At 63.2% G+C, this 10705-nt stretch overlaps 2 non-coding genes across 2 annotated transcripts; both read left to right on the forward strand.

Annotated features, from left to right (window-relative positions):
* Positions 1–711: 711 nt before the first annotated feature.
* On the forward strand, positions 712–830 carry LOC131868904 (5S ribosomal RNA). The gene has a single exon (XR_009367305.1). It is a non-coding gene; the product is annotated as a 5S ribosomal RNA (ribosomal RNA).
* Positions 831–8589: 7759 nt separating this feature from the next.
* Positions 8590–8708, forward strand: LOC131868897 (5S ribosomal RNA). The gene has a single exon (XR_009367298.1). It is a non-coding gene; the product is annotated as a 5S ribosomal RNA (ribosomal RNA).
* The last annotated feature ends 1997 nt before the right edge of the window (positions 8709–10705 follow it).

Genomic DNA, 10705 nt, shown 5'->3' on the forward strand with positions numbered 1-10705 from the left:
CGGGACTCATTTCGAGCCTTAGAGGTCGTTTCTTGTCCGGTTGCCCTGTCTTCGACCTGGGAACCCAATTTTGGTCCTCGGGTCCCATTTTTTTTTGTCTCGCATCCCACTTTTGGCCTGTGGCCTTTTCGGGGTCGATTCTCGTTTTGGGCATCAGAGCATGTTTCTTCTCCTAAAACCCAATATTTGTTTATTAAGTCTCGGAACACATTTTTGTTCTCGTGGACCCATCATGGGTCTTGGAACGCATTTGTGGTCCTTGGGTCCCATTTTGCATCCCGAAACTTGTGTTTTGGTGCTTGATCCCTATTTTGGGTGCCCACCTTGCACCAAGTGCGCACCCGGGGCAAACCGAGCGCCTTGGTGCACCGGGGCAAGATCGAGCGTGCACCCGAGGCGCCCCGAACATGCACCAAGGTGCACTCGGCCCACATGTGAGCGCAGGTCGTTGCGCCCGAGGTGGTGTGTGGGCACCGCGTTGCAGACGGGACACTGCACGCACACGACGCCCCCTCCAGGTGCACGCACGTAGGCCGGGCCGGGTGCACACCCGACGCCCTAGCAAGGTGCGCGCACCCGGGCAGGGCTCACACTTGGCGAACGGGGCGCACTTCGCGAGGGAGGGTGTGCACCTCGACGGGGGTGGGTGGCCGGGGTGGATTCGCACGTGGGTCGCGGTTTGCTAAGTACACACTGCGACAAGCTCATAACGGGTGCGATCATACCAGCATTAGTGCACCGGATCCCATCAGAACTCCGCAGTTAAGCGCGCTTGGGCCGGAGTAGTACTGGGATGGGTGACCTCCCGGGAAGTCCCGGTGTTGCACCCTTTTTTAGTTTTTCGCCGGGCGTCGCAATGCTATTTGAATAAACCTTTTGCCCGTTTGCGTTCTCGTCGGGGCCGGGCCGGGCCGGGGTGCGCTGCCCGCACTACCGCGCGCGCGGGGGCGACACCGAGCGCGCACCCGAGGCACCCCGAGCACACAGGCCACGGTGCAACCCGGGCGTTGTGCGCGCACCCCGGTGCGCCCGAGGTGCTGCGCGCGCACCCAGGTGAAATCGGTGTGCACCTCGGCCAGTGCGCGCTCGGTCGAGTCGCGCACGTTGGCCAAGGTGCACGGTGATGTTTCTTACTCTAAGGTTCCGCACCAGACGCCCGGGACAGGTGAGCGAAGCTGGGCGGGGCCGGGTGCGCGGCCGGGGCAGGTGCACGCAGCTGGAGAGAGCTTTGGAGCACACTTCGGAGCGCACCAATGATGCGCTCCATTCAAAAGTTTCCTGAAAAGGCAAAAAAAGTTGAGATTATAGAATTTCCCACTTGAGAGATTGTAAAAAAAAAAAATTTAAAATGAAGGAAACGCGGGTGCCAAGGTGTGCGCAGCCCAGCCAAGGTGTGCGCACCAAGGCGCCCACCCTGGCGAAGGTGCACGCAAGGTGCGCACCCGAGGCAAACCGGACAATTAACCCAACTTTCGACTTCGCGCGCACCTTGGAGCGCACTTCGGAGCGCTCCTTGGTGCGCACCAATCTTGGGCACCTCGGAGTGCACCATGGCGCCCACCAAGGTGCGCACCCGGGGCAAACCGAGCTCCGACTTCGTGCGCACCTTGGAGCGCACGAAAGGTGCGCACCATGGCGCCCACCAAGGTGCGCAGCCCAGCCAAGGCGTGCGCATCAAGGTGCGCACCCTGGCGAAGGTGCGCACCCGGGGCAAACCGAGCTCCGACTTCGTGCGCACCTTGGAGCGCACAAAAGGTGCGCAACCCAGCCAAGGTGTGCGCACCCCGGTCAAACCGAGCTCCGAATCGTGCGCACCAGAGGTGCACGCCATCGTGCGCACCTTGGAGCACACTTCGGAGCCCTCCTTGGTGCGCGCCGATGTTGCGCACCTCGGAGCGCTCTCGGGTTCGCACCTCGGAGCACACCGAGGTGCGCACCTTTGATGCGCTGCCTTCACCAATTTCCAGAAAAGGCAAGAAAACATTGAGAAGGTGTGCGCACCGAGGTGCCCACCCTGGCGAAGGTGCACGCGAGGTGCGCACCCGGGGCAAACCGGGCTCCGACTTCGTGCACGCCGCACCTTGGAGCACACTTCGGAGCGCTCCTTGGTGCGCACCAGGGCGCGCAACCCAGCCGAGGTGCCCACCCCGGCGAAGGTGCACGCGAGGTGCGCACCCGGGGCAAACCGGGCTCCGACTTCGTGCACGCCATGGTGCCCACCGCGGCGAAGGTGCACGCGAGGTGCGCACCCGGGGCAAACCGGGCTCCGACTTCGTGCACGCCGCACCTTGGAGCACACTTCGGAGCGCTCCTTGGTGCGCACCATGGTGCCCACCAGGGCGCGCAACCCCGCCGAAGGTGCACGCGAGGTGCGCACCCGGGGCAAACCGGGCTCCGACTTCGTGCACGCCGCACCTTGGAGCACACTTCGGAGCGCTCCTTGGTGCGCACCATGGTGCCCACCAGGGCGCGCAACCCCGCCGAAGGTGCACGCGAGGTGCGCACCCGGGGCAAACCGGGCTCCGACTTCGTGCACGCCATGGTGCGCACCGCGGCGAAGGTGCGCACCCGGGGCAAACCGGGCTCCGACTTCGTGCACGCCGCACCTTGGAGCACACTTCGGAGCGCTCCTTGGTGCGCACCAGGGCGCGCAACCCAGCCGAGGTGCCCACCCCGGCGAAGGTGCACGCGAGGTGCGTACCCGGGGCAAACCGGGCTCCGACTTCGTGCACGCCGCACCTTGGAGCACACTTCGGAGCGCTCCTTGGTGCGCACCATGGTGCCCACCAGGCCGCGCAACCCAGCCAAGGTGTGCGCACCAAGGTGCACGCGAGGTGCGCACCCGGGGCAAACCGGGGTCCGACTTCGTGCACGCCGCACCTTGGAGCACACATCGGGGCGCTCCCGGGTTCGCACCGGCGTTGCGCACCGTGGTGGGCACCTCGGAGCACACCAAGGTGGGCAGCGAGGTGCGCACCTTTGATGCGATGCCTTCACTAATTTCCATAAAAGGCAAAAAAAAAACGAGATTTTAAAATTTCCGTTTTGAAAGATAGTGAGAAAAAGGGAATGCTGGTGCCATCTTGAGCCCGCCCTGGTGCGCAGCCCAGCCAAGGTGTGCGCACCAAGGTGCCCACCCTGGCGAAGGTGCGCGCCCGGGCAATTAATCCAACTTCCAACTTCGCGCGCGCCAGGGTGGGAGCGCACCCAACAACCGGGCCTGGGAAGAGCCAATGCGAGAAACCCCACCAAACGCTCTGACAAAAAAAGAGGGGGCGCTCCAGTAACCCCGCTTCGGAGCGCACCCTGGGCAAACCCAGCCAAGGTGCCCACCCCGGCCAAGGTGCAGGCGAGGTGCGCACCCGGGGCAAACCGGGCTCCGACAACGTGCACGCCGCACCTTGGAGCACACTTCGTAGCGCTCCCGGGTGCGCACCTCAGAGCACACCAAGGTGGGCAGCGAGGTGCGCACCTTTGATGCGCTGCCTTCACTAATTTCCAGAAAAGGCAAAAAAAAAAGGAGATTTTAAAATTTCCGTTTTGAAAGATAGTGAAAAAAACGGAACGCGCGTGCCATCTTGAGCCCGCCCTGGTGCGCAGCCCAGGTAAGGTGCCCACCCTGGCAAAGGTGCGCACCCGGGCAATTAACCCTACTTCCGACTTCGTGCGCGCCAGGGTGGCAACCGGGCCTCGGAAGAGCCAATGCGAGAAACCCCACCAAACGCTCCGACAAAAAAAGAGGCGGCGCTCCAATAACCCCGCTTCGGAGCGCAGCCGGGGCAAACCCAGCCAAGGTGCCCACCCCGACGAAGGTGCACGCGAGGTGCGCACCCGGGGCAAACCGGGCTCCGACAACGTGCACGCAGCACCTTGGAGCACACTTCGAAGCACTCCCGGGTGCCCACCGGCGTTGCGCACCGTGGTGGGCAGCGAGGTGCGCACCTTTGATGCGCTGCCTTCACTAATTTCCAGAAAAAGGCAAAAAAAAATGAGATTTTAAAATTTCCGTTTTGAAAGATAGTGAAAAAAAAGGAACGCGGGTGCCATCTTGAGCCCGCCCTGGTGCGCAGCCCAGGCAAGGCATGCGCACCAAGGTGCCCACCCGAGGTGCACACCCGGGGCAAACCGGGCTCCGACTTCGTGCAGGCCGCACCTTGGAGCACACTTCGGAGCGCTCCTTGGTGCGCACCATGGTGCCCACCAGGGCGCGCAACCCAGCCAAGGTCTGCACACCAAGGTGCCCACCCCGGCGAAGGTGCACGCGAGGTGCGCACCCGGGGCAAACCGGGCTCCGACTTCGTGCACGCCATGGTGCCCACCGCGGCGAAGGTGCACGCGAGGTGCGCACCCGGGGCAAACCGGGCTCCGACTTCGTGCACGCCGCACCTTGGAGCACACTTCGGAGCGCTCCTTGGTGCGCACCATGGTGCCCACCAGGGCGCGCAACCCAGCCAAGGTGTGCGCACCAAGGTGCACGCGAGGTGCGCACCCGGGGCAAACCGGGGTCCGACTTCGTGCACGCCGCACCTTGGAGCACACATCGGAGCGCTCCCAGGTTCGCACCAGCGTTGCGCACCTTTGATGCGCTGCCTTCACTAATTTCCAGAAAAGGCAAAAAAAAACGAGATTTTAAAATTTCCGTTCTGAAAGATAGTGAAAAAAACGGAACGCGGGTGCCATCTTGAGCCCTTCCTGGTGCGCAGCCCAGGCAAGTTGTGCGCACCAAGGTGCCCACCCTGGCGGAGGTGCGCGCCCGGGGCAATCCGGGCTCCGACTTCGTGCACTGCATGGTGCCCACCAAGGCGCGCAACCCAGCCAAGGTGCCCACCGCAGCGAAGGTGCACGCGAGGTGCGCACCCGAGGTGCACACCCGGGGCAAACCGGGCTCCGACTTCGTGCACGCCGCACCTTGGAGCACACTTCAGAGCGCTCCTTGGTGCGCACCAGGGCGCGCAACCCAGCCGAGGTGCCCACCCCGGCGAAGGTGCACGCGAGGTGCGCACCCGGGGCAAACCGGGCTCCGACTTCGTGCACGCCATGGTGCCCACCGCGGCGAAGGTGCGCACCCGGGGCAAACCGGGCTCCGACTTCGTGCACGCCGCACCTTGGAGCACACTTCGGAGCGCTCCTTGGTGCGCACCATGGTGCCCACCAGGCCGCGCAACCCAGCCAAGGTGTGCGCACCAAGGTGCACGCGAGGTGCGCACCCGGGGCAAACCGGGGTCCGACTTCGTGCACGCCGCACCTTGGAGCACACATCGGGGCGCTCCCGGGTTCGCACCGGCGTTGCGCACCGTGGTGGGCACCTCGGAGCACACCAAGGTGGGCAGCGAGGTGCGCACCTTTGATGCGATGCCTTCACTAATTTCCATAAAAGGCAAAAAAAAAACGAGATTTTAAAATTTCCGTTTTGAAAGATAGTGAGAAAAAGGGAATGCTGGTGCCATCTTGAGCCCGCCCTGGTGCGCAGCCCAGCCAAGGTTTGCGCACCAAGGTGCCCACCCTGGCGAAGGTGCGCGCCCGGGCAATTAACCCAACTTCCAACTTCGCGCGCGCCAGGGTGGGAGCGCACCCAACAACCGGGCCTGGGAAGAGCCAATGCGAGAAACCCCACCAAACTCTCTGACAAAAAAAGAGGGGGCGCTCCAGTAACCCCGCTTCGGAGCGCACCCTGGGCAAACCCAGCCAAGGTGCCCACCCCGGCCAAGGTGCAGGCGAGGTGCGCACCCGGGGCAAACCGGGCTCCGACAACGTGCACGCCGCACCTTGGAGCACACTTCGTAGCGCTCCCGGGTGCGCACCTCAGAGCACACCAAGGTGGGCAGCGAGGTGCGCACCTTTGATGCGCTGCCTTCACTAATTTCCAGAAAAGGCAAAAAAAAAAGGAGATTTTAAAATTTCCGTTTTGAAAGATAGTGAAAAAAACGGAACGCGCGTGCCATCTTGAGCCCGCCCTGGTGCGCAGCCCAGGTAAGGTGCCACCCTGGCAAAGGTGCGCACCCGGGCAATTAACCCTACTTCCGACTTCGTGCGCGCCAGGGTGGCAACCGGGCCTCGGAAGAGCCAATGCGAGAAACCCCACCAAACGCTCCGACAAAAAAAGAGGCGGCGCTCCAATAACCCCGCTTCGGAGCGCAGCCGGGGCAAACCAAGCCAAGGTGCCCACCCCGACGAAGGTGCACGCGAGGTGCGCACCCGGGGCAAACCGGGCTCCGACAACGTGCACGCAGCACCTTGGAGCACACTTCGAAGCACTCCCGGGTGCCCACCGGCGTTGCGCACCGTGGTGGGCAGCGAGGTGCGCACCTTTGATGCGCTGCCTTCACTAATTTCCAGAAAAAGGCAAAAAAAAATGAGATTTTAAAATTTCCGTTTTGAAAGATAGTGAAAAAAAAGGAACGCGGGTGCCATCTTGAGCCCGCCCTGGTGCGCAGCCCAGGCAAGGCATGCGCACCAAGGTGCCCACCCGAGGTGCACACCCGGGGCAAACCGGGCTCCGACTTCGTGCAGGCCGCACCTTGGAGCACACTTCGGAGCGCTCCTTGGTGCGCACCATGGTGCCCACCAGGGCGCACCCGAGGCAAACCGGGCTCCGACTTCGTGCACGCCGCACCTTGGAGCACACATCGGAGCGCTCCCAGGTTCGCACCAGCGTTGCGCACCTTTGATGCGCTGCCTTCACTAATTTCCAGAAAAGGCAAAAAAAAACGATATTTTAAAATTTCCGTTCTGAAAGATAGTGAAAAAAACGGAACGCGGGTGCCATCTTGAGCCCTTCCTGATGCGCAGCCCAGGCAAGTTGTGCGCACCAAGGTGCCCACCCTGGCGGAGGTGCGCGCCCGGGGCAAACCGGGCTCCGACTTCGTGCACTGCATGGTGCCCACCAAGGCGCGCAACCCAGCCAAGGTGCCCACCGCAGCGAAGGTGCACGCGAGGTGCGCACCCGAGGTGCACACCCGGGGCAAACCGGGCTCCGACTTCGTGCACGCCGCACCTTGGAGCACACTTCAGAGCGCTCCTTGGTACGCACCAGGGCGCGCAACCCAGCCAAGGTGCTCACCCCGGCGAAGGTGCACGCGAGGTGCGCACCCGGGGCAAACCGGGCTCGGACTTCGTGCACGCCGCACCTTGGAGCACACATCGGAGCGCTCCCGGGTTCGCACCAGCATTGCGCACCTTTGATGCGCTGCCTTCACTAATTTCCAGAAAAGGCAAAAAAAAGAAAAAAATGAGATTTTAAAATTTCCGTTTTGAAAGATAGTGAAAAAAACGGAACGCGGGTGCCATCTTGAGCCCGCCCTGGTGTGCAGCCCAGGCAAGTTGTGCGCACCAAGGCACCCACCCTGGCCAAGGTGGGTCACGGGGTGGGTCCTAGGGTGGGTAACGGGGTGGGTACTAAGGTGCGTGCCAAGGTGGGTCATAGGGTGGGTGCCAAGGTGGGCACCAGGGTGGGTGTGCACCAACCCTAGCCAGGGTAGGTCACGGGGTGGTTGTCGGGGTGGGCGTCAAGGAGCCAAGGTGGGTGGCAAGTAGCCAAGTTGCGTGCCAAGGTGGGTGTCGGGGTGGGTGCCAAGGATCCAAGGTGGGTGCCAAGGAACCAAGGTGGGTGTCTGGGTGGGTGCCGAGGTGGGAGCCAGGGTGGGTCCCAAGGTGAGTGCAAAGGTGGGTGCCAGGGTCAAGGTGAGTGCCAATGTGGGTTCCAAGGTGCCAGGGTCATGGTGAGTGCCAATGTGGGTTCAAAGGTGCTAAGTTGGGTGCGAGGTTGGGTGCGAGGGTGGGTGGGTGCCAAGGTGTGCTAGGTGGAAGCCCGGGTGGGTCGGCATCCCATGGGTGTCGAGTTGGGTGCCTGATGGGTGCTTCTTGTCAAGTTTTAGTCGTCGGGACTCATTTCGAGCCTTAGAGGTCGTTTCTTGTCCGGTTGCCCTGTCTTCGACCTGGGAACCCAATTTTGGTCCTCGGGTCCCATTTTTTTTTGTCTCGCATCCCACTTTTGGCCTGTGGCCTTTTCGGGGTCGATTCTCGTTTTGGGCATCAGAGCATGTTTCTTCTCCTAAAACCCAATATTTGTTTATTAAGTCTCGGAACACATTTTTGTTCTCGTGGACCCATCATGGGTCTTGGAACGCATTTGTGGTCCTTGGGTCCCATTTTGCATCCCGAAACTTGTGTTTTGGTGCTTGATCCCTATTTTGGGTGCCCACCTTGCACCAAGTGCGCACCCGGGGCAAACCGAGCGCCTTGGTGCACCGGGGCAAGATCGAGCGTGCACCCGAGGCGCCCCGAACATGCACCAAGGTGCACTCGGCCCACATGTGAGCGCAGGTCGTTGCGCCCGAGGTGGTGTGTGGGCACCGCGTTGCAGACGGGACACTGCACGCACACGACGCCCCCTACAGGTGCACGCACGTAGGCCGGGCCGGGTGCACACCCGACGCCCTAGCAAGGTGCGCGCACCCGGGCAGGGCTCACACTTGGCGAACGGGGCGCACTTCGCGAGGGAGGGTGTGCACCTCGACGGGGGTGGGTGGCCGGGGTGGATTCGCACGTGGGTCGCGGTTTGCTAAGTACACACTGCGACAAGCTCATAACGGGTGCGATCATACCAGCGTTAGTGCACCGGATCCCATCAGAACTCCGCAGTTAAGCGCGCTTGGGCCGGAGTAGTACTGGGATGGGTGACCTCCCGGGAAGTCCCGGTGTTGCACCCTTTTTTAGTTTTTCGCCGGGCATCGCAATGCTATTTGAATAAACCTTTTGCCCGTTTGCGTTCTCGTCGGGGCCGGGCCGGGCCGGGGTGCGCTGCCCGCACTACCGCGCGCGCGGGGGCGACACCGAGCGCGCACCCGAGGCGCCCCGAGCACACAGGCCACGGTGCAACCCGGGCGTTGTGCGCGCACCCCGGTGCGCCCGAGGTGCTGCGCGCGCACCCAGGTGAAATCGGTGTGCACCTCGGCCAGTGCGCGCTCGGTCGAGTCGCGCACGTTGGCCAAGGTGCACGGTGATGTTTCTTACTCTAAGGTTCCGCACCAGACGCCCGGGACAGGTGAGCGAAGCTGGGCGGGGCCGGGTGCGCGGCCGGGGCAGGTGCACGCAGCTGGAGAGAGCTTTGGAGCACACTTCGGAGCGCACCAATGATGCGCTCCATTCAAAAGTTTCCTGAAAAGGCAAAAAAAGTTGAGATTATAGAATTTCCCACTTGAGAGATTGTAAAAAAAAAAAATTTAAAATGAAGGAAACGCGGGTGCCAAGGTGTGCGCAGCCCAGCCAAGGTGTGCGCACCAAGGCGCCCACCCTGGCGAAGGTGCACGCAAGGTGCGCACCCGAGGCAAACCGGACAATTAACCCAACTTTCGACTTCGCGCGCACCTTGGAGCGCACTTCGGAGCGCTCCTTGGTGCGCACCAATCTTGGGCACCTCGGAGTGCACCATGGCGCCCACCAAGGTGCGCACCCGGGGCAAACCGAGCTCCGACTTCGTGCGCACCTTGGAGCGCACGAAAGGTGCGCACCATGGCGCCCACCAAGGTGCGCAGCCCAGCCAAGGCGTGCGCATCAAGGTGCGCACCCTGGCGAAGGTGCGCACCCGGGGCAAACCGAGCTCCGACTTCGTGCGCACCTTGGAGCGCACAAAAGGTGCGCAACCCAGCCAAGGTGTGCGCACCCCGGTCAAACCGAGCTCCGAATCGTGCGCACCAGAGGTGCACGCCATCGTGCGCACCTTGGAGCACACTTCGGAGCCCTCCTTGGTGCGCGCCGATGTTGCGCACCTCGGAGCGCACCCGGGGAAAACAATGCAATTAACCCGACTTTCGACTTCGTGGGCACCTCGGAGCGCTCTCGGGTTCGCACCTCGGAGCACACCGAGGTGCGCACCTTTGATGCGCTGCCTTCACCAATTTCCAGAAAAGGCAAGAAAACATTGAGAAGGTGTGCGCACCGAGGTGCCCACCCTGGCGAAGGTGCACGCGAGGTGCGCACCCGGGGCAAACCGGGCTCCGACTTCGTGCACGCCGCACCTTGGAGCACACTTCGGAGCGCTCCTTGGTGCGCACCAGGGCGCGCAACCCAGCCGAGGTGCCCACCCCGGCGAAGGTGCACGCGAGGTGCGCACCCGGGGCAAACCGGGCTCCGACTTCGTGCACGCCATGGTGCCCACCGCGGCGAAGGTGCACGCGAGGTGCGCACCCGGGGCAAACCGGGCTCCGACTTCGTGCACGCCGCACCTTGGAGCACACTTCGGAGCGCTCCTTGGTGCGCACCATGGTGCCCACCAGGGCGCGCAACCCCGCCGAAGGTGCACGCGAGGTGCGCACCCGGGGCAAACCGGGCTCCGACTTCGTGCACGCCGCACCTTGGAGCACACTTCGGAGCGCTCCTTGGTGCGCACCATGGTGCCCACCAGGGCGCGCAACCCCGCCGAAGGTGCACGCGAGGTGCGCACCCGGGGCAAACCGGGCTCCGACTTCGTGCACGCCGCACCTTGGAGCACACTTCGGAGCGCTCCTTGGTGCGCACCAGGGCGCGCAACCCAGCCGAGGTGCCCACCCCGGCGAAGGTGCACGCGAGGTGCGTACCCGGGGCAAACCGGGCTCCGACTTCGTGCACGCCGCACCTTGGAGCACACTTCGGAGCGCTCCTTGGTGCGCACCATGGTGCCCACCAGGCCGCGCAACCCAGCCAAGGTGTGCGCACCAAGGTGCACGCG

Source organism: Cryptomeria japonica, unplaced genomic scaffold (genome assembly GCF_030272615.1).
Source record: "Cryptomeria japonica unplaced genomic scaffold, Sugi_1.0 HiC_scaffold_224, whole genome shotgun sequence".
NCBI classification, from domain to species: domain Eukaryota; kingdom Viridiplantae; phylum Streptophyta; class Pinopsida; order Cupressales; family Cupressaceae; genus Cryptomeria; species Cryptomeria japonica.